The sequence below is a fragment of the Helianthus annuus genome, chromosome 14 (assembly GCF_002127325.2).
Source record: "Helianthus annuus cultivar XRQ/B chromosome 14, HanXRQr2.0-SUNRISE, whole genome shotgun sequence".
Classification (NCBI taxonomy): domain Eukaryota; kingdom Viridiplantae; phylum Streptophyta; class Magnoliopsida; order Asterales; family Asteraceae; genus Helianthus; species Helianthus annuus.
The window spans coordinates 172,659,335-172,682,131 of record NC_035446.2 but is presented as its reverse complement, the minus strand read 5'-3'; the positions used below and the strand labels follow the sequence as shown (position 1 = coordinate 172,682,131).

Here is a 22,797-nt window from a genome sequence, read left to right as displayed (position 1 = left end):
AACTTTCTAAGGGTGTAAGGAGTGGTTAAACATTTTGGAGTGGTAAACCAAAAAACCGACTAATTAGAGCGCGCCATGTCAATCAGTCAAAAATGTTTAAACTTTGCTAAAAAGTGTTGGTAATGGTTTAAACATTTGGTGAAGTGGTAAACTTTTTAAATAAAAAAAAGGAAAAAAATGTGATTGGTTGAGATTGGAATGGACCCCACCCCAAACCCCCCTCTCTCTTTCCTTTCTCCTTTCCCGCATCGGTAAAGCCTTACCGATTTCACCTCCATTTCGTCAACATTGCATGCGGCAAATGGGTTAGCATTGGTTTGCCACCCATTGCCGATTCGGTGAACTATCTTTGCCGCCCCCACTCCTTATCCCCTAACTATCTCTACTAAACTTTTATTTCATTTTAGTTATTAAATGATAGTTCTTGATAAATGTATTCAGTTAAGAATAAGAATTAGACACCCCATGTAATATATATTTCAATATCAGTTTTATAGGTAGTCGAAAGCATAATCGTAGATCTACCAACCATAAACAACAAGAAACATATTCACGACACAAATGTTGTGTAACCTGGAACTACAATAATATTGTAGGCCGTTGATTATGTTTCGATTTAGCTCATGACTAGCTATGATATAGGTAGCGCCTATACACACAATTTTTATATATCCATGATAAATGTAGCTGATTGATTGATTGGTTCACAAGAGATAGTGGCGGAGATACTCAACTCGAGTTGGATGTTTGAGCTTCATGAGAGCCTTCACTTCATGCTTCCTAACCATTTCTCTTGATATATTCAAATTCCCTGCAATCTCTCCCAGTGTTCTATTCCCTTTACCGCTATCATATAGCTTTGTATCGGCTAAGTTCACGAGTTGGAGATAAGCGGACTCGAACCGCTGACATCCGCCGCAGGGTAAACCACCGCCTCTCAGGTCCCCCGACTGATTCTACCATAGAGGCCAACGATAGACAATAACTCCCCCCGAACACAGCTTACAACTTTCATCGTACTGTGCTCTCCAAAGAGCAACTCTTCTCAAAATCTCACTCAAAAGGCGCCGAGTTGGAATCGCATTCTAATTCTAACTAAGGATTCTTGTGGTTCCGGAGGATCCAACTATAGGAGAACCAGGAACGGAGAGCTTTCCCCCCTTTTCCGCCGACTCTTTGGCCTTAAGAACGCTGGTTTTAAGAATGAGTGATTGCCCTTCTCCGACCCTTACTGCCCAACCTGAGAGCGGACAGCTAATGCGTGAGTCCATATCTTTGTCTCATCACCAAGCTCTCCTTTGGTTTCAATGAATCAAGCTGCATGCACAGTAGTTTCAATTCATTCATTTGATACTTCATTGTGTAACAGCTGAATTTGTTCAATAAATACCACATCATCGAGTGCAAGCCTCAGAAGAGCAGGCTGCCGTCTCTCATTGCCATCATCATCATTATCTGCAATTGTGTTGATAAATTCTTCCTGTGTCACTGGATTTTTTCTGTTCAGAGAAAGAATGGGTCTTGACGCCTTTGTCACTTCACGGTATCTCTCAAGGGAAATTCCAGCTTTCTTTGCTATCTCTTCTTCAGTTGGAGGTCTCATATTCTCAAACCATAGCTTCTTTTTCGCCTTTTGTATTTCTATTCTAACCTGCATTCATGTGTCAATGGTTTTGTTTTGGCATCATTAGTTTAATGCCATAAGCTGTGAACTACAGGTGTAGGAAGAAAACATACAGATTCAAGGCCAAATGGGACTTTAAAGAAACTTGAGAGGGTCATGGACCGTATGATGGCGTGTCGAATCCAGAATAAAGCGTATGTTGAGAGTTGTAGCTTTCTTCCAGGTTCAAAGCGATCAATGGCTGTGATCAGACCCTTTACTCCAGCCTGGCATAAGTCTTGGAAGTTTCGCCCATTTGCAAACTCCTGAAAGTATTTGTTCATGACAAATAGCACCAGTCGAAGATTATGCTGCATATACATATCATCATAACAATTTCTTGGTTAGACTCATAATGCCTACGACTACTGCTGCAATATTCTTTTAGGAAAAAAACTACTGGTTATTATCTATTCTGATCAGCAAAGCCATATTATACGTGTGAAGCAATCTGAAAGTCGGAAAAAGAAAAAAATTGACTTTTTGGTTTTTCATAAACGGCAAATTGAAGAGATAAACACCTAACTTGTCACACCTTAATCAATTTGTTTCTGGCTGCTTGGCCATGTGCAATTAGTTTCCTTAATTGTGATGTGCTCATGTTTGTTGCCTCTGCCAACTCACCATCTGTTGGTTCTCTTTCTAAAACTTCCCACAAATCCTCTTTTACTTTAAGGGTAGCTTGTAATATAAAAACAAAACTATTAAGAACTTGAATATAAAAGAAACAAATTTGGGGAACACATGAAATTTTCACCTTCATAGTTTGTAACAACTTGAATAGCCGGGTATGTTCTGAAGAAGGAAGAACTGGCGGGATCTTCATTTTTTTCCAATCTAAGCTACCTAAATCTGTAGAAGTCGAGTAGTCGCTAACCAGCCTGTTAATCTTTTCATCTTCGTTCTCCTTCACAGGCTTTCTCTTCTGATTTGAAGTAATAACTGCGACATCTTTCTTATTTTTCAGATGAATCCTGTTTTCAAGGGTCAACCTGCGGAACTTTTTACGTTGACCCCTCACAATATCAACTTTTTGACTTCATCAGAAATCCTTTTCCTCCCCCTTTTAAGTCGATGATCATGGTTCTCAGTAGTAGCGGGACTGAGCTTGTATAAGTTATCCAGTTCAGCTACAGCTTCATGGTAATCCAAATCTAATGAGCAATAAGGAGCTTAGGCAGTTGATAAAGCATGAACTCTTTCTGAAGGTTGTTTACTCCGTCTAAGTCTCTTTGGGTTTTCTTTTGATGAGTCAACAACAGATAAGTTTGTAGATTTAACCAAGGCTGTGTTGTTGGTTTTGAATGCGAATATTGTTATTCTCTTAGTTGGAGACGTATGAGTTGAAAATCTTGCACTTAATCCAAATGGGGTCCTTGCAGCAGTGCTAGATACGGACACAACTCCCATGCCAAGAAGTATCTAACCAGAAACTTGAGCAATGGAAGAGCTTTTATTCCTGCAAAAAACCAATAGGAGACTTCATATTAAACAGAAAATGAAATAAATCAAACTCCATATCATACTGGACAAATCCCTTGGTGACAAATTTATACTTGTCTAGTTACAGTTGGAATACAGATATACAAAATCAGTTTGGGTGCTGCTGATCACTTGAGAAATGAACACAAGCGAAAAGGGTTTAAAGAAATTGGGATTGTCCAAGTGGTTGGGACCTCCTCAAAATGAGTTTGAATCCCACCTTTTGTATGCCAAGTAAATTTAATAAGGTATGTGCATGATCAATTGGCAAAGAATTTAACTCCTCCGGACGGAGATGATTTCTTGAGTTTTGGCACCCTTATTCGTATCCTTGACGAGTTTGCACACTTGTCTGATAAAAAAGAAGTTGTGATACAAGATTCATATCTTTAATTGAACCTAGACACAATGGGGAAATTGTACCAAATACAGTGAATCTAGTTGATGGTTCTAGAGCCAGTGAAGAGAAAGTGGTGAACAAAGAAAGAGGTATCTTATTAAACAAAACAAAACATACAGATTCAAGGCCAAACACAACTATATAAAATAAACAAAACAAAGATCAAAGTACGTGGATGGAAGTGATATTCTGGAACATCGAAGGACATTATATATAGAAGATTTCTTTCAACATAAACAAAATCATCTCCTCGTTGAGTGAATCCAATCCAACTTGCTTGCATATATAATAATAATTCATGAGTCGATAATATTATTACAAGCAAACATAAGATTTGAAAACCTACCTCACCTCACAGACAGAGATCGATCGAAATTGGATGATCGCGCCGTGTAGAATTTTCCAGATACTAATTGACTGAAGCAGCAAGCAACAGGAGGAAATGAATGATGGTGGCCACAAGCAACACTTGACGTGGCAACAGGGTTGGGTTGTCATGGCGATTTTTGAGTGGTCAAGAAATGACACGTCGGTTTAACTACTTGTAACTTGCGTCTTTCGTGGCACTACACTAACCACTCCAATTACGTGCTTAAATCATACCAACATATATGTTTTAATAAAACCATAGTAGCAAATCTATTCGTTTGATATCTTGGTATATTTTACAATGTAACTAAGTTTCTAGGTATGTGGGATTTTAATATTAACTTGGTTAGCAATATTTTAAGTCTGAAATAAAAAAAAAAAATCAAAGTCTAGATTTTACCGAAAAGAATTCGGAAACGGAGTGAAACAACCAAAACATAGATCATGCCAGTGTAGATGAATGACCCGGTTTGGTCATTTCGAGTCGGTCAAATATATAACAAATACAACATAGATATAATAATATGTTGGAAATATTTCTATTCAGGTAAAGTATCTGTCAAATCTCTTAAAAAAGGAATATCCCTATATAACTAACTTTATGAGAAAAGGGGAAACCCTAAACCACCAAAAACTATAAATAGAAGACAAACTCAAGGTAAGGATTCATTCACAAAATACTCCCTTTCTCTCCCTCACATACTTTCCGTCAACCTATACTTATTCTCACGTTGGAGAGTGGTTACAAGAATAACCCATTCCTGTAACTAGGGCTGCAAACGAACCGAACGAACACGAACGAGACCTTGTTCGTGTTCGTTTGTTAAGAAATATATGTGTTCACAAACCGTTCACGAACACTTATCGAACGCGATTTTATGTTTGTGTTCGTTTGTTAAGGAAATGAACTAGTTCGTCTTCGTTTGTGTTTGTTTGTTAATTTTAGGTCGAACAAAAACGAACGTTGACGAACACAAATGAGCACAAACTAATGTTCATCAACACAAATGGAAACAAACGAACACAAACAATCGTTTCATGAACAGAATATATAATACACTGACACTTATTAGATATTTAATTTGTCGGAATTTTGAAGTATTTAAATAGATATAAAAACTAAAAACACTAATAAACTATCGAACACAAACGGGCACGTTCACGAACATAAACGAACGAACACGACCTCTGTTCATGTTTGTTCATTTAACTAAACGAACGGAAGTTCTTGTTCGTGTTCGTTTGTTTAATAAAGAAACGAACACAAACGAACTTCTCGCCGAACGGTTCACGTACTGTTCGCCAAACGTTTGTTTGTTTGCAGCCCTACCTGTAACGAGCCCTAACGGTGTTCTCTTTTACATATCGTAGTTCAGGCCATTTCCTGTCTGACGCCATGCTTCGTTTCTTCTAGGCTATGGGTTTGGCCCCTGAGAGTGTAGACAAGCGATGTTCCTCCCTGTCCCGGGGAATCCCGGTCATATCACTGTGCTCGAATGCAAAAATGTCTATGTTACTGCTAAGCAATGTTTTAAGGTTGTCTTTAGTCTCCGGTGAAAGGGTATCACCAATGGTGACCATCTGATCAGGATATTCGATACTCAAGATCCATCTTTTTAGTCCTATGACTACCGTCGGACCCTATCTGCATCTCTTTGTATCCAATACTTCACCCACTCTATCCTTTTGCTCCGTCGCCACCCCTCTTGGGATTGGGAACTTCATGAAGCCCTAGGCTGTCGAGACCACTGCGTCTAATTTCCTCAAAGTGTAACGTCTAATAATAACATTGTGATGGGAATCTGCACGGACCACTAGGAAGGGGACCACGATAGTCCTTTCATAAGGCGCTTTTCCAAAAGTTACTGGGAAAGTTATTTGGCCAATTGGGTCCACCCTTTCCACGATGAACCCCTAGATGGGAGCATGAATCGACTTCAGCAAACTTTAGTCTTCCTCCTACATGTGATTGTAGCAATGTTCATAAATGATATCTTTCGAGCTTCCTGTATCTAACAAGATCCTTCTCATATTATAATCGCCAACTACAACTGTGATAATGAGAGGATCCGTGGTGAGATTAGTGTCTTGTTGTCGTGGTCCAATCCGCATGTCAACGAGCAACGAAGACTCTAATATCTCGGTACGACGTTTCATTCCTCTTCCACTGTCAACATAAACCATGTTCATGCCACGCCGTCTCTTCCTGCTTTATTGTCTTTATCCTTAACGGGCGGAGGGCCCTATTTGATATCTTTGACCAAGTGAGCCAACTTCCCCGATTTAACATAATACTTGATCTGCTTTTTCAGTTGTATATAATCGTGGGTATCATGCCCCGTAGCCGTAATGACTCGGAGTTTGCAAAATACACACCATAGAAAGGCGACACATGCTAAGAGAAAACTAGGCGTCCAGACTATCGGCGGGCAGGGGTTCGAGAATATGGCTGAGTGCGTCCAAGTTTTCATTCGCTGCCTCATGAGCCACTTGTTGGAATTTGGGTAAAACGTCATTGGTCACAGAGGCGAGGGCTTCAGTTCTTCAGGCGGAGGCGGCAGCACTGGCCGCGTGAAAATCTTCAGGTAAGCGGTCTTGTCAATCACAATCCAGGCAAGCTTCATGCATACCATCACATCGTCCAGTATCATATGCCACCACTGAGAAGCCATTCAGAAGGACACTATAGTGAGGTGACCTCCTGAAGAATTCAAACGCCGCAACAAGACCGCGAGATGCTAACCAATTCCTATCATTTCGTAGCGTAGTTTCTTGACTAGTCAGTTCCTCCACCTCGGCTAGCGCTTGATTAGCGGCACTATCGGCCTCGCCGAAGCGTGAGTTTTTCAAATCCAGGTCATGTTGCAGACGAGTGTTTCACTCTAGTAGGTTATTGTAGTCCTGGCGGGCTTGTTGATATCTTGCCTGAGTATCTACCATGTAACTTATAAGTGCTTGGTACCTCTCCTGGACATGTGACACAAATTCAGTGTCAATACGTAGTCCCCGAACCTATGAAGTTAAAGCATGAACCTTTTGAGCTTCTGACATCGCCTTCTTTTTTAACTCAGGTTGAACTTTCTTTGATTGAGCAATGATTCGATCCTTCTTCTGGCAATCTCGTGCTCACACTATAACTAATTAGGTTTCCTCTTGGGTGTATATATATGGAGATCATTATAGAGGTTACAAGGTTAGAGACATCTTGATTACTCAACAACATCATCATCGCCTCTCTCCATAACCGAATAACCTTTTTTCGGTTCTTCATCACCATCATACCTTTGCACCCTAAGGAGTAACCATATCAAGCTGACAATCATGTCAAACTCTATTGCTGCGTCTCCATCTTGATTCTCTTCTAGCCTGTCTGCTGCATCAGGTATGTTATTCATGTTTCCCATTATGTTTAAACAGAACTGATCAACAAATAATAAATGAACAAAACGTAAACTACGCAAGTCTTATTGATCACATGTGTATTATTTTTTCGGATTTGAATGATTGGTGAATAGTTGGATGGAAAATGATGGTCAGGAGGTGGAGCTGACCATATGTGGGAACTAATCATCAGCCGCAACCGATCATCAGTAGCAACTATGCATCAATGGCAAATGAGATTAGTAGTAAACATGGTTGTAAAACAAGGTGTCCAATGCCGAGTACTCCCCGAGTAAGTGCTACAAGGTAGCCTGCCGAGACGACTTTCTTCAACTCCGCCTAATTACTCGGAAACGATCAAACATGGTCAATCTTGGTCAGAATCGGATCTAGTAGGTCAACTCGGGCCAAGTTTGACTTTAAAAAACATAATTTCTTTGTCTATCAGAATATCATTTTCACATATTTTGTTATAAATATTAGTAAATTTATATTCTTTGACACATATTTAATATCCGAAAACTAATTTCTTTATAATATAACATGTCCGAGTACTCCTCGAGTACTCTCAACTCCCCGGTCGACCTCCTAGCGACTTTTGCACCATGGTAGTAAATGAGAAATAAGTCATGTGTTAAATTATTACTATTGCACTATGAGACCATTGTAGTGGGGCATTATGGGGCATTATAGGGCAAAAAAACGCCCCCTTCACCATTACATAGGGCATTATAGGGCATTATAGAGGAAAAAAAATGCTTTGGCGTTTTAATGAAAACGCTTAATATCAATTGTGGAAGGTTTGAATGGGTTTGACTAGCCAATGAGAAAATACTATGTTTTTTTTTTTTTTTTAATGATTGGTAGGGGCATTATAGGGCATTATGCCCACTACACCACTTTTGCTATAATGCCCAAGTGTCACTAGGATGCCACATGTCAGATAATGCCCCATGGTGAGGGCATTATAAATTGTTACCACTACACATGGTCTGATAGTTACTATCTTTCTGTTATATTCAATTAATGATTCCTACGCAACAAAATACTTTAATTTGAATGTTAATCACACAAGATTCAAAAGGCTATCAAGGACCTTTTAGAAATATGAAACCATGTTTGTTTGTTTGTTTTCTCCTTGCAGAACCGGAATTTCGTTGCCAGTGTGTATTTGTATAAACACCATTCATCAAGAATTTTATGAAACTTGAGTATTGTTGATGCAACAAACACGGGACCAAGGATGGTAGCTAAGTTGGTTAGGCAAAAGGGCTGAAGGGTTCAGTTTTGCCTAACGCAGGTCGCGGGGTCCCTCCACATTTGCAAAACGTGGAAGGAGGTTCACTAGTATGTAATTGTTATTTGCTTTGAAGTTCCTTCTCTGAGGCAAGCTCGAATCCAGAAAAGAAAGCAAATAGAATGAGTGTGTGGTGAATGTGATGAAGAGTAACTTGGAAGTGATCAAGTACTCTTTGAATGACCAGAGATTAAGGAATCTCTGTGTTTCGGAATGTCCCAGGAGTGAAAATGAGTTGTCTTCTTATAGGGGAAGACATCTCCTGAAATGGCATATACAAGACTAGCGAAACCTGTTTGCAATGGAGGGTTTCCCCTTTTGGGGTTGAAGGCTTTGGACCCCTGGTTAATAGAGTGTACTTGTGCAGACCTGCTCTGAGTTTGTGGGCGTGAGTTGGTGAGGCGAGTTCTCAGATGTGACTGATTACTGTTCCTCGCTTTTCTCACTTTGCAGCTTTTCATCCGATGAACCTTTCAACCTTTTAAGCTCTTGCATATTAGTCGTTTTATTTAACCTTGGGCTACCCCCGTCGTCAGCCCCCCAAGTCAGAGGTTTTTGGGGTAGTATGCTCAAAGACTTCTGACTTTTATGCATATCTTTTAAAGGTTTCAAGGGTTCGTTGCTTGGAGGCTTGAAAGGCTTGAGGCAGTTACTTTTTGAATTTTGAATTTTAAACGATTGACAGTTGATTTGATTGATGTGTGTCAGACGGCGGTTTTGCAGGAGCCATTTATTTACCTTTATTACCCCTGTTTTAAAATCATATTTATTTTATACTTGTAAAACTTTTTCATTTTACTCACAATCATTCCAAGTTTCTTCCTTCAGGTTAGTTTTCTCTTCCATTTTCGTTTTTACTTTCTTCAAAAATGGGTGCCCTTAAAGATTTAGCAAAGTCATTCTCTCGAATGACACAAGAGGAAGTAGACTTGTTTTGTTTGGAATATGGTATTGATAAAAAATTTAACCTAACTGCCCTGCTTGCGATGTTCCTGTTGACAAACCAAACTCTGGTTCGATTGCCTTGTATTGTCGTCATTTTCAGTGGTCTAATCTTCGTTACCCTTTTTCGTTTTTCGTTTTGAACTTGCTTGAGTATTATCGCGTTTCTTTTGGGCAAGTTCATCCGAAGGGGATGGCTAGGGTTTTGCATTTTGAAGTGTTGTGTCGTGCTCTTGGGTATGATCCCTCTTTGTTGCTCTTTCGGAGGTTTTTTCGTTTAGCCAAAAATGGTGACTGGTTCACCTTTGAGACATCAAAGGTTGATACTTGTCTTATTTCATCCATGGTTACAACGCTTGGGTCCTGGAAGGATCGCTTTTTCTGGGTTTCTGAATCTATCGTTCCTTTCAAAATGGTGTGGAGGCATCCGGATGCTGTTCTTAATGATCCGGAGCCTTCTGAATCTGAGTTGAACGATGCTTTTCTTTCAGCCATTCGGGGGTGCCCTTCGAGGGTTCGTCCCTTTCCCGAACATTTGTTAGTGCTTTTAGGGGTTAGTAATATTTGGGGAAAAGCCGATCGGGATCCGGTGTTAATGAGAAATGGCATTGGTATGCATTTTCCCCCTTATGCCTTTTCTTATTTTACTTTGCTTATGACTTATTTTCTTTTGTTTGTTTTTACCAGTTATGTCTGCTTTGGACTTTATCAAGAGTGACGACACGTCCGATGTTGTGTTTGAGGATGCCCCGTCTATTCCGGGTGAGAATGTTGTGGTTAGGACTTCCGAGCAAAGGTTTGAGGGCACGGGTTATGCTAGTGTTGCCAACGTTAAGGGTTTTACCAAGTCTAATGCTCCCAAGTCTTCAACTCGCCGATCTTCTCGTCGTTTGTTGAAAGTTGGTCCTCAATCCACTTCTACTGAGCCGGTGGATTTGAGTGATGATATTGAGGTTTCGGAGGGTCAAGTTGAAGCGGGTGTTGAGAAGGACAAGGAGTTGGTTGTTCATGGTAAGAAGGTTCAAGGCAAGAAGGTTGTCTCTACCCCTGTTCAGGAATCTTCAAGCAGGGACGTTGAAGGGTTGAACCCTGAAGGTACTTATGTGCCTGCTTGGTTAGTAAAGAATGATGACACCTTCAAGGATGCTGCTGTTTGTGAGGATGCTCTTAGTCATCTTGCTCCTCCTTCTGTGCACAAAACCATTGCTGAGATGGATGATGACTTGATGTTGTCTCGCATGGTTTTAACCACCTGTAACCTTGCTGCTATGCTTCCTCAAGGGATTACTCGCTTTCGCCAAAGGATGCAGGAATATGAGGACTTCTCCAAGAAGAAGGATAAGATGAAATCCTCCCTAGCATCAATGAAGAAGGAAATAGCTGGGTTTGCAGAGAAGGAAGCAGCGTGGCGGAAGGAGGTTAGTGATTTGAAAAAGATGCATGATATTGAGATGGGTGATCTGAGGAAGAGCTTTGAGGCTAACTTGCTGAAGCTAAAGGCTGACCGAGAGGCCTTGGCTGTTCAGCAACAAGCTTTTCGTGAAGAAAAAGAAGGGTTGAAAGCTTCGGTTGGCCAAGTTACTGCGGACAATCAGTGGTTGATTGAGCATGGTTTCCAGCAGGTTGTCACTTACCTTTTACATTCCAAGGAGTTTAACTCTGCCCTTGGTGATGTTTACACTAAGCTTTTGAACCTGGGGAAACATCAAGGCCTTACTGCTGGTTACAAGCTTCATGAGTCTGGACAACCCTTAGAGAAATCACCTATGTTTCGCCCCGAGGCTTCTGATATCTTCAAAGCCTCTGTTGAGCAGATGGAGAGGCTAACCTACCCCTACATTCATGAAGTTTCTTCCTGTTTTGGTAAGCCTTTATCTGTTTTACAGGATTTGAAGCCTGAGGGGTTGAATGAGAAAGTGTGTGCTGAGGTTTTGGGTTCCCTGTCAAGGAAGAGGTCTTACTCTGGGGATAGTGATGATACCCTCTCAAGTTTGCCTGATGCTTCAAAAGATGCTGGTTTAGAGACCTCTGCGGTTGGTGGTGATGAGGGTGCTAAGGCGAAGAAGACTAAGAAAGCCAAGAAGTCTAAGGTTGAAGGTTCCAAGCCTTCTGCTACCTGATGTTTATTCGTAGCTTTCTTAGCAAACACTTTATGTCTGTAATGTTTTAAACAATATTAGGTTTTTAGGAACCCTTAAGGTTCCTGTGGTTGGTTGGGCCTGTATGGCCTTTTGAACACTAGTTTTATTTGCAAGTTACTAGAACTTGCTTTGACTTCCTTCTGAAGGTCTTTTATGGCCTTCCTAATTATGGTATGATGGTTGCTATGTTGTTTGTGTTATGTTTGTTTACTTATTTTGCTTGGTTTGTTTTGTGGGTTTTCAACCCTTCAAGCCTTTTTGTGCAGTTGTTAATGGGTTGAAGCCTTTAACCTTTCGAGCTTATTTTCTGTTGGCTTGAAACCTTGGTAGCTTCTGGTTTGGTTTGCATGTTTAATTGATAAGTTTGTTTATTTTTGTCAGTTATTTTTATTTTCTTGCCTTGTCTTTGTTGAGTTTACTTTGTCTTTATGTTTTTTACACTTTAAAGGGTTCCGTGCTGCAGACACTTTACCTTAGTGCTTATTAACATCAAGACGTAGTATCTATCCTTTTTCTTATTTCTTTTTAGTTTGCTTGATTTCGTAAGTCTATTTGTTGATTATGTTTCTAAGACTTAAGGAACGATTGGTGTAGGCTGTTCAAACCTGTCTATGAGACATTATTGTTTTTTCTTAATAAATCTCATGGAGTTGTATTGATCTAGGAACTCACCCCTTATATAGGTCCATTCAACCCTTGAACCTACTGAGCGATATGGCCTGGGAGCTCATCCCCTTACATGGCCCTTGCCATGGAGTTTTTTGCTAGGTTCTCAACCTGATATTAGGATAGAAAGACAAGTTTGATAAAATGACTTCATTCATTCAAGCAGTATCTGCTTTTACAAAAGGTTTTTGTTTTATACAAACCAAACTTTTCTAAACATAGAACTTTCTCAGGGTTTTTCCGTTCCAATGCCTTGGAAGCCTTTTGCCTTCTGAATCTCCCAGCTTATAGGATCCGCCCTTGTGTGCTTCGAGGATGGTGTATGGACCTTCCCATTTTGGGCCTAACTTCCCTTGATTTTCTTTTTTGCTAGCTTCGTTGTTTCTGAGGACTAGATCCCCTGGCCTGAATCGTTCGTTCTTGACCTTCTTGTTGTAGTAGGCTTCCATCTTTTGCTTGTATTTGGCTTCTTGTATTGCCGCTTGATCTCGGGCCTCCTCTAGGAGTTGTAAGTTCAACATGGTCTCTTGCTGGTTTACTTCGGGATCCATGTTGACAATTCGTTGGGTTACAACTCCTATTTCAGCGGGGATTACGGCCTCGGATCCAAATACCAAGTTGTAAGGTGTTTTCTTGTGACTTGTTTTTTCTGTTGTTCTAATTGCCCATAAAACGCTAGGCAATTCTTCAAGCCAATTACTTTCATACCTCCCCAATCTTGTTTTGATGCCTTCCACTATGCTTCTGTGGGTCCTTTCAACCTGGCCGTTTGACTGCGGGTAAGCCACTGAGCTGAAGATTTGGTTGATCCTGTATTCCTTGCACCAAAGGCTGAAGGGTTTCTCGGCAAATTGTTTCCCATTATCGGTGACAATTACCCCTGGCAACCCATAGCGGCCGATGATATTTTCCCAAACAAAGTCTATGACTTGCTTTCCTGTGATCTTGGCAAGGGGTTTAACCTCTGGCCACTTGCTGAAGTAGTCAATTGCTACCAATAGGAATTTTACTCCCCCTTTGCTTGGAGGGAATGGCTCGACAATGTCCATTCCCCATTTATGGAATGGCCATGCCGAGGTTATGGGAACCAGGTCATGTTTGGGACTTTTTGGTATTGGGGAATGGATTTGACAGGCATCACATTTCTTCAGCTGCTCAACGGTGTCACGATGCATTGATGGCCAGAAGTATCCAAGGTTCATGAGCTTTGCAACCACCGACCTAGCTCCAAAATGAGCTCCACATATTCCTTCATGCACTTCCTTAACCAAATACTTGCTTTGTTCAGGGCCCACACATCTTAGCAAGGGTGCAAGGTAACCTTTTTTATAGAGGGTTTCTCCTTGCAACACATATTGTCTTGCTTTGATCTTTACCCTTTCGGCTTCTGTTTGATCATTAGGTAGTTCATTGTCTTGAAGGAATTTTTTGATAGGAGTCATCCAATTTGGATCTTCCTCGGTGACTACATCTTGCACTTTCAATTCATCAATCGACCGGGCCTTTAACACTTCAACCAACACCTTTTTCGTGAGGTGGGCGAACGTGAGGGATGCCAATTTGCTCAAGGCATCGGCCTTTTTGTTTTGGGACCTTGGAATCTGTTTGATGTTGCATGTCTGGAAGGTGTTCATTAACTCCTTGGATTTTTCTTTGTACCTTCTCATGTTGGGCTCCTTGGCGACATAGCTGTCATTAACTTGGCTTGATACTAGTAGTGAATCAGTGAACACTTCAAGCTTTTTGACTTTCATTTCTTTGGCCAGTCGTAGGCCAGCGATCAATGCTTCATATTCAGCCTCGTTATTGGTGGTCTGAAAATTAAAATGGAGAGCATATGTGAATTCTAGCCCCTCAGGGTTGATTAGGACTAAACCAGCTCCTGACCCTTCAACGCTTGAAGCCTCATCAGTGAATAATTTCCAGGCTTCAGGGTTGGAGGGTTCAGCGGTTGTGGTGTTTACTTCTTCAATTGTTTGGTTTGGGACTTCAACTAGGAAGTCAGCCAGGACTTGAGCTTTAATGGCTTTTCGTGGGACGTAGGTGATGTTATGTTCACCTAGTTCCACTGCCCATTTTGCTAGCCTTCCTGAGTTCTCAGGTTTTTCAAGCACATTCTTGACAGATTGGTCAGTGACCACTTGTATAGGATGTGCTTGGAAGTATCTTCTAAGCCTTCTGGTTGTTTGAACCAGGGCTAGAGCGAGTTTTTCGAGGGGAGGATATTTGGTTTCAGCTAGTTTTAGAGTTTTGCTGAAAAAATAAACGGGTACCTGAGCCTTGTCTCTTTCAATAGTGAGAACTGCACTGATGGCTTCGTCGGCAACTGAAAGGTACACCGATATAAGCTCCCCAGTTTCTGGTGCTGCAATATCTGGTAGGGAAGCTTGATGTGCGTTAGGTATAATATTATTTTGATGAGTATTTAAGCCCCTTTTTACACTTTTAGCCAAGTTTTAAATTTATAAAACACGATATTCACTAACACTAAACACACATATGGGCAAGTGCACCCATCGTGGACGTAGTATAGTGTTGGTAAGATACCGAGGTCGTCCAAGGACACAAGAGCTTTTAATACCGGTTTATCCTCAACGTCTAATCAAATCAAAAAGGTTAGAGAAATGTTTTTAAACTAAGAAAATAAAAACTAACTAAATGCTGAAAAATAAAAATAAAATAAAAACAGATAGACAAGATGAATCACTTGGATCCGACATGTGTATTAGTATAACCTTTGATTATTTTTGCACTTTTGCACTTGTTTAAGAGATTATCTTAGTTATTGTAGTAGGCCCCTCTTTTGAAGGCGACGTTACCCTCAACCCAGTAGTTTGAGTCAGCAAGGATACAATCCTAAAGGGTCGGATTATTGAAAGATAATGAATTAAGTTATTAATGCAAATTGTGGTAGGCCCCGCTTTTGGCGGTGACGTTACCCTCGGCTAAGTAGTCTGAGTCAGCAGGGATACAGTCCTAAATAGCCGGGTTATAGTATTAATAGTAGTTAACTTATGAGGGGGTCAAAGAGTTTGGATCCCCGCCATCCAATACCTATGGGCATTGAAGGAGATCCTACTAAATTTGACCCAGGTCCCAAGCAGGACCTCTAAACGCTGAACAAGGGCAAGACCCTTACCAAACCGTTCCCTTAACCCCCGACCAGGTAGCCAACATACCTCCATATAGACCGTGGAGATATGAATGGTGAAAATCTTTTATTTTATATAGACAGTAAAATAATGCCAAGACACCACGGACAAACGATAAGGAAAGATCACCTTCAACATAAGTAACTAGTTATTAAAGTCATTAATACAAAACCAAATAAAAAGTGCAAAAGATTAAAAATAAAAAGTATTATACTAAACACTTGTCTTCACCAAGTGATGTAAGAGACTTAGGCAAACATGGCCTTGATTGTCAAGAACTCTTACGATCAATCTTGGATCCCGAGACGACTCACACACTCTACGATGGACAATGGATGATGGTGGTGGATGATGGTGTTATGGTGGTGGTGGGTGGTGGATGAGGTGTGAGAGAGGTGGTGTGCCAAGGGATGAGAGAGAATGAAGCCAAGCTCCTCTATTTATAGGCCGAACAGAAGGCTGGACACGGCCCCGTGTCCGCTGGACACGGCCCCGTGCCCGTCTGACATTCTCTCACTTCATTAATTGTAATTGCGAATTACAATTAATGCGCCTGCTGTACTTTCACCACGCCCCCGTGCCCGCTGGACACGGCCCCGTGGTGGGCAATGGAAGCTTCTACTGGTTTGTCTTTTCTGCTGCTTCCTGGGCACGCCCCCGTGTTCGCTGGACACGGGGCGTGTTCAGACTCTGTTTCTTCTCCTTTGCTTTGGGAGGTGCCGTTGAGGGTCCGGGCAGTCTACTTTTGTTCCTTTTCTTGTATTTATGGTAGAATTAGTTGTCTTTCTGCTTCTTTTGTGATTTTGAGCTCATTTCATCCTGAAAATACAAAAGGAAGACAAAAACACTCCTTTTCCAACATTAGCACTTAAAAAGGGTTAGTTTTATGCCTTAATTGATGTGATTTATATGTTGCATTTTACACACATCAAATACCCCCACACTTGAACTTTTGCTTGTCCTCAAGCAAAACTCTTTAAATGTGGCTTACACTCCCAAATGGAATAGGTAGAAGAGAAGTTTTTAGCTTGTCCTAGAGTGTCGGGAATCCAAGGTCTTTATAAGTTTTATTTTTATTTATTTACAATCCTATTCGTTATGATTTATTTTGAACTTTTCATAAGATGAATTACTTATTTGGGCATAGCATGCCTTATTAAAATTCCATTTATATACAAGTTCACATACCTCACGGGAGATCACTCAACACTCGGCCGAAGGTGTATATTTTTAGTGAATCACTCGAGAGCGGCATGGAACTTACGCCTTCCATAGGCTTGCCAAGCAATCAATCCTCCTCCTTTTTAACTTTTTACCTTTGTAAATATCAAGAGGACTTTTGGGGTGAAGGGTTAGGCTTGGGTTAAAGGTGGGTGGTTGGTTAGTAAAAAGGGCGAAAATTGTAACAAGCGTCGGTTTTCGTGAAGTACCTTGTTTTTAGTGACTTTTTTATTTTGAAGTATTTCTCCAAACAAGCTTTTATAGCTTTTGTTTGTTTTTGACTTCATCATCATTTTTTTTTTCATCGTCACATAAAAAGGTGAGTTTACGAAAAAGCGAGCTTGTTACTAAAATAAATGGTGAAAAAAAAATAAAAAGGTTTTTGGTGGGTAAAAAGGGTTTTGGGGTAATGAAATGAAAGGTTTAGGCTCAAAGGGGCTATCTAAGGGGATTTTGGGTAGGTAAAAAAAATGAAAAATAATGGTTTTGAAAGAAAAATGGTTAGTCCTAATGCCTCCATCATTTACTTACTTGGGTTTAAGTTGGTAAGGACCGGGAATGTATCGTCGTGGCAAGTTCTAGATTTGTAAGAACCGAGCGGCTATTCACACAAGAAACGAAAAATGAGCATTTAATCTAAATATGTGTATTTTTATGCTCAATAAAGGCTCAAAACTCACTTTTGTGGGAATGGGTTTTTAATGTGACCAAGTATATATAATCGAATTTTTAACTAAACTTGTCATGCCGTTTCATAATTTTCTTATGTTGGTTCTTTTTATCACAACGCTATCGGTTGTAAACTTGTAAAAATATAACCTTTTTAGAACTTGTTATTCCCAACTTAAACTAAGACAAGTAAATAAAAAAATGAAAAAGTTTTTGAAAAAATTTGGGGTGTTTAGCGGTTCCAATAGAGTTTTGTGTAAGGCTTGTGTTTAGGATTTTGCAAAATTTCAAGGTTTTAGCATCCCCCCCACACTTAAATTACACATTGTCCTCAATGTGTCCAAAAATAAAGTTTTTGGTTGATTAGAATGTGTAAAAGTGGGTTAAAAAGCAAAGATTTATGTTACTGGCATCCTGGACACGGCCCCGTGTTGACCGGGCACGGCCCCGTGGTCAAGTGCCAGTAACAAAAATTACAGAATTGAAACAGAAGCCTGGACACGGGGGTGTGTCCGCTGAACACGGCCCGTGTCCAGTTACCTGAACTGGGTGATTTTCTGCAGGGGGCTCAGCACGGGGCCGTGTTGGTTGGGCACGGCCCGTGTTGAGCCTTCTGTGATGGAGATTTTTGTCGGGTTGCCCTGTTCTTCGTGCATGGTTCTATTTTTCTCGTTCCCTTTTTCATCCATTACCACCATGAGTGTGTTTTATTCTGCAAAAACTAAAAGATTAAACTAAATTAAGGATAGTTCCGCGGAATGCCTCCGTGGTGCGCCACGTTTATAAGGGTCCTTGGCTAGACCCGATTTGAGGCTATATATCTTCTGAGTGGGATGCCTTGCTTCCCATGTTACACCGTCGGAGAGCAGCATCCAAGCTTGAATCAATAACCTTCATGTAGTTTACTGGGTCGTCGTCCTCTATTCTTTTCCCAACTCCGAACTTCACTTCATCATCCCCATACCTCAAAGTGAGTGTCCCGTCATTCATGTCTACCACCGCTTGTGCTGTGGCAAGGAAGGGTCTCCCTAGTATAAGGGGGACCTCGGTGTCTTCCTCCATATCGAGTATGACAAAGTCAACTGGATAAACGAATCTGCTTACCCTTACCAAGACATTCTCGATGACACCTTGTGGGAACTTGACGGATCGATCAGCGAGTTGTATGCTTATCTTTGTAGGGCTCGTGGTTCCCAAGCCAAGCCTTTTGAACATTGATGAGGGCATGAGGTTAATGCTAGCCCCTAGGTCGGCCAAGGCATTGCGAACGGGCGATTCCCCTATTGAGCATGGAATCGTGAAACTTCCGGGATCGATTTTCTTTTGGGGTAGTTTATTGAGTACGAGGGCAGAGCATTCTTCGCCTAAATTAACTAATTGCAAATTTTCAATTTTCTTTTTATGTGTAAGGAAGTCCCTCATAAATTTAGAGTATTTGGGCATTTGGGTTAGGACTTCGATAAAAGGAATATTGACATGCAATTGTTTTAACAGACTTTCGAATTTTGCGAATTGCTCATTGGTCTTTTGACGAATTAACCTACCGGGGTACGGAACTCGAGGAGCCTTGGTAGGCTCTGGTGATGGAGGAGAGTTCTTTTCCTGCAGAGGTGTTGGCATTGTTTCTTCCGTAGGTGGCGGTACTTCTGCAGGCCCTACGGTGCGGTTTCGTAGTGTGATGAGGTGAACTTGCGCCTTTGGGTTTGTTTCGGTATTGCTAGGTAATGCGCCTTGCGGTCTCTCGGAAAAGTTTTGAGCTATTTGATTTATTTGTTTTTCTATGTTTTGAATGCTAGCTTGTTGATTCCTAAAATTAGACTCTAATTGTAGAAATCTTTCCGAGTTTTTCTTATCAGCGTCAGAGACAAGGCGAGATATAGTATCTTCGAGCCTTTCTCGTCCACCTTGTTGTTGAGTGAAATTTTGTGACTCATTTCTTGATTGCTGAAAGTTTGTTCGTTGGGTTTGTTGGTTACTACTATTGCCGGGTTCCCTCCAACCAAGGTTTGGGTGGTTTCGCCATCCTTGGTTGTAAGTTCCCGTTGGAGGACCCGACGGCCTAGGTCTATTATCAATGTAGTTTACCATTTCTTGTTGATCGTCCGTTTCTTTCATGCAACTCCAATTTTCATGTGACCCACCACATTCTTCACAAGCCATAACCGAGACTGTTTTTGTCATTTCTAATTTTTTTATTTTCGAAGAAAGGGCCTCGATTTGGGCTTGTAAAGAAGTGCTTTCGTCGACTTTATGGGCACCCGGGGCGATAGATTTATTTCCCCGGGGGGTATGCCATTGAAAATTGGTTTGAGCAATTTCCTCAATCTGATTATATATTTCATGTGGGCGTCGGTTACCTAGAAGTCCCCCGGAGCTAGAATCAAGTGTCTGCCTAGTGTGTGGCAACAATCCATTGTAGAAAGTGGACACTTGTTGCCATATTGCGAGGCCGTGATGGGGACACTTGCGTAATAGCTCCTTGAACCTTTCCCATGTTTCATATAAGGATTCCCCGTCCTCTTGTGAGTATGTATTAATTTCAGCCATTAATTTAGCAGTTTTAGTAGGAGGGAAATACTTATATAGAAATTTTTGGGCTAGTTCATCCCAGGTGTTTACCGAACCAGCTGGGAGGGCGTTGAGCCAAGCTTTCGCTCGGTCTTTTAGTGAGAATGGAAACATACGGAGGCGGATGGCGTCGTTTGATGCTCCATTGATCCGAAAGGTATCACATATTTCTAAGAAATTAGTTATATGTAGATGGGGATCCTCGTCCGCAAGCCCGTGGAAGGTTGCGGAGTTTTGGAGCATTTGTATCAAATGCGGTCGAAGCTCGAAGTTATTGGCTTCGACATTCGGAGCATTGATAGCGGCGCCTAGATTACCTACGGTGGGCCGTAGATAATCCATAAGGGTGCGTTGGTCCGCCATTGAAGGTGGATCACCCGAAACCTTCTCTTGATTTTTGGCTTTTAACCTTTTTCTGAGAAAGCGTTCGGGTTCTTCTAATGGTTCTTTTATGTCTTTATTGGAACTGGAGCTCATACACTATGTGAGGTTGGTGTCGGGTTCCAAGTCCTGCAATAAAAACAGAAAAAAATGTTGGTCAGAAGGTTCACCACGGCCCCGTGTTGAGCGAACACGGCCCCGTGGTCGGAATTACAGTGATTGTTTTTCAGATCCCAGTTACTGGAAGTTGGACACGGCCCCGTGTTGCACCGGCACGGCCCCGTGGTCAGCCTTCTGTAACTTGAAAAACAAAAACTGCCAGTAATGATGCTGAGCACGGCCCGTGTCCGACCAGGCACGGCCCCGTGCTGAGCTCTGCAGAAGCTGAAAAACTAAAAAAAAATCCTAAAAAATTAAAGAAAAATAAAAATATGATTAGGCCGCTGATTCCTAACTTTCTTAAAATCCTTGTGTCCCCGGCAGCGGCGCCAAAAACTTGATGTGCGTTAGGTGTAATATTATTTTGATGAGTATTTAAGCCCCTTTTTACACTTTTAGCCAAGTTTTAAATTTATAAAACACGATATTCACTAACACTAAACACACATATGGGCAAGTGCACCCATCGTGGACGTAGTATAGTGTTGGTAAGATACCGAGGTCGTCCAAGGACACAAGAGCTTTTAATACCGGTTTATCCTCAACGTCTAATCAAATCAAAAAGGTTAGAGAAATGTTTTTAAACTAAGAAAATAAAAACTAACTAAATGCTGAAAAATAAAAATAAAATAAAAACAGATAGACAAGATGAATCACTTGGATCCGACATGTGTATTAGTATAACCTTTGATTATTTTTGCACTTTTGCACTTGTTTAAGAGATTATCTTAGTTATTGTAGTAGGCCCCTCTTTTGAAGGTGACGTTACCCTCAACCCAGTAGTTTGAGTCAGCAAGGATACAATCCTAAAGGGTCGGATTATTGAAAGATAATGAATTAAGTTATTAATGCAAATTGTGGTAGGCCCCGCTTTTGGCGGTGACGTTACCCTCGGCTAAGTAGTCTGAGTCAGCAGGGATACAGTCCTAAATAGCCGGGTTATAGTATTAATAGTAGTTAACTTATGAGGGGGTCAAAGAGTTTGGATCCCCGCCATCCAATACCTATGGGCATTGAAGGAGATCCTACTAAATTTGACCCAGGTCCCAAGCAGGACCTCTAAACGCTGAACAAGGGCAAGACCCTTACCAAACCGTTCCCTTAACCCCCGACCAGGTAGCCAACATACCTCCATATAGACCGTGGAGATATGAATGGTGAAAATCTTTTATTTTATATATACAGTAAAATAATGCCAAGACACCACGGACAAACGATAAGGAAAGATCACCTTCAACATAAGTAACTAGTTATTAAAGTCATTAATACAAAACCAAATAAAAAGTGCAAAAGATTAAAAATAAAAAGTATTATACTAAACACTTGTCTTCACCAAGTGATGTAAGAGACTTAGGCAAACATGGCCTTGATTGTCAAGAACTCTTACGATCAATCTTGGATCCCGAGACGACTCACACACTCTACGATGGACAATGGATGATGGTGTTATGGTGGTGGTGGGTGGTGGATGAGGTGTGAGAGAGGTGGTGTGCCAAGGGATGAGAGAGAATGAAGCCAAGCTCCTCTATTTATAGGCTGAACAGAAGGCTGGACACGGCCCCGTGTCCGCTGGACACGGCCCCGTGCCCGTCTGACATTCTCTCACTTCATTAATTGTAATTGCGAATTACAATTAATGCGCCTGCTGTACTTTCACCACGCCCCCGTGCCCGCTGGACACGGCCCCGTGGTGGGCAATGGAAGCTTCTACTGGTTTGTCTTTTCTGCTGCTTCCTGGGCACGCCCCCGTGTTCGCTGGACACGGGGCGTGTTCAGACTCTGTTTCTTCTCCTTTGCTTTGGGAGGTGCCGTTGAGGGTCCGGGCAGTCTACTTTTGTTCCTTTTCTTGTATTTATGGTAGAATTAGTTGTCTTTCTGCTTCTTTTGTGATTTTGAGCTCATTTCATCCTGAAAATACAAAAGGAAGACAAAAACACTCTTTTTCCAACATTAGCACTTAAAAAGGGTTAGTTTTATGCCTTAATTGATGTGATTTATATGTTGCATTTTACACACATCAAAGCTAAGTGCTGCTTCATTTGGTTGAAAGCTTCTTCAGCTTCATCGGTCCATCTGAAATCTTTTTTATCTGAGCAGTTCTTGAGCGTTTTGTAGAACGGTAGAGACCTTTCGGCTAGTTTTGAGGTAAAACGCTTCAAGGCTGCAAGCTTCCCATTTAAGCTTTCAACCTCCTTCTTGGTTCTCGGTGGTTTAGCTTCAAGGAATGCTTTTACTTTATTAGGGTTGGCCTTGATACTTTGCTTTCCGACGATGTGACCCAGGAATTTTCCTTCATCGAATCCAAA

General features: G+C 41.2%; 1 non-coding gene and 1 pseudogene across 1 annotated transcript; one reads left to right on the top strand and one right to left on the bottom strand.

Moving 5' to 3' along the window:
- Positions 1–704: 704 nt before the first annotated feature.
- On the bottom strand, positions 705–3,073 carry LOC110906318 (annotated as a pseudogene).
- Positions 3,074–19,829: 16,756 nt separating this feature from the next.
- Positions 19,830–19,936, top strand: LOC118486959. The gene has a single exon (XR_004880126.1). It is a non-coding gene; the product is annotated as a small nucleolar RNA R71 (small nucleolar RNA).
- Positions 19,937–22,797: the final 2,861 nt, after the last annotated feature.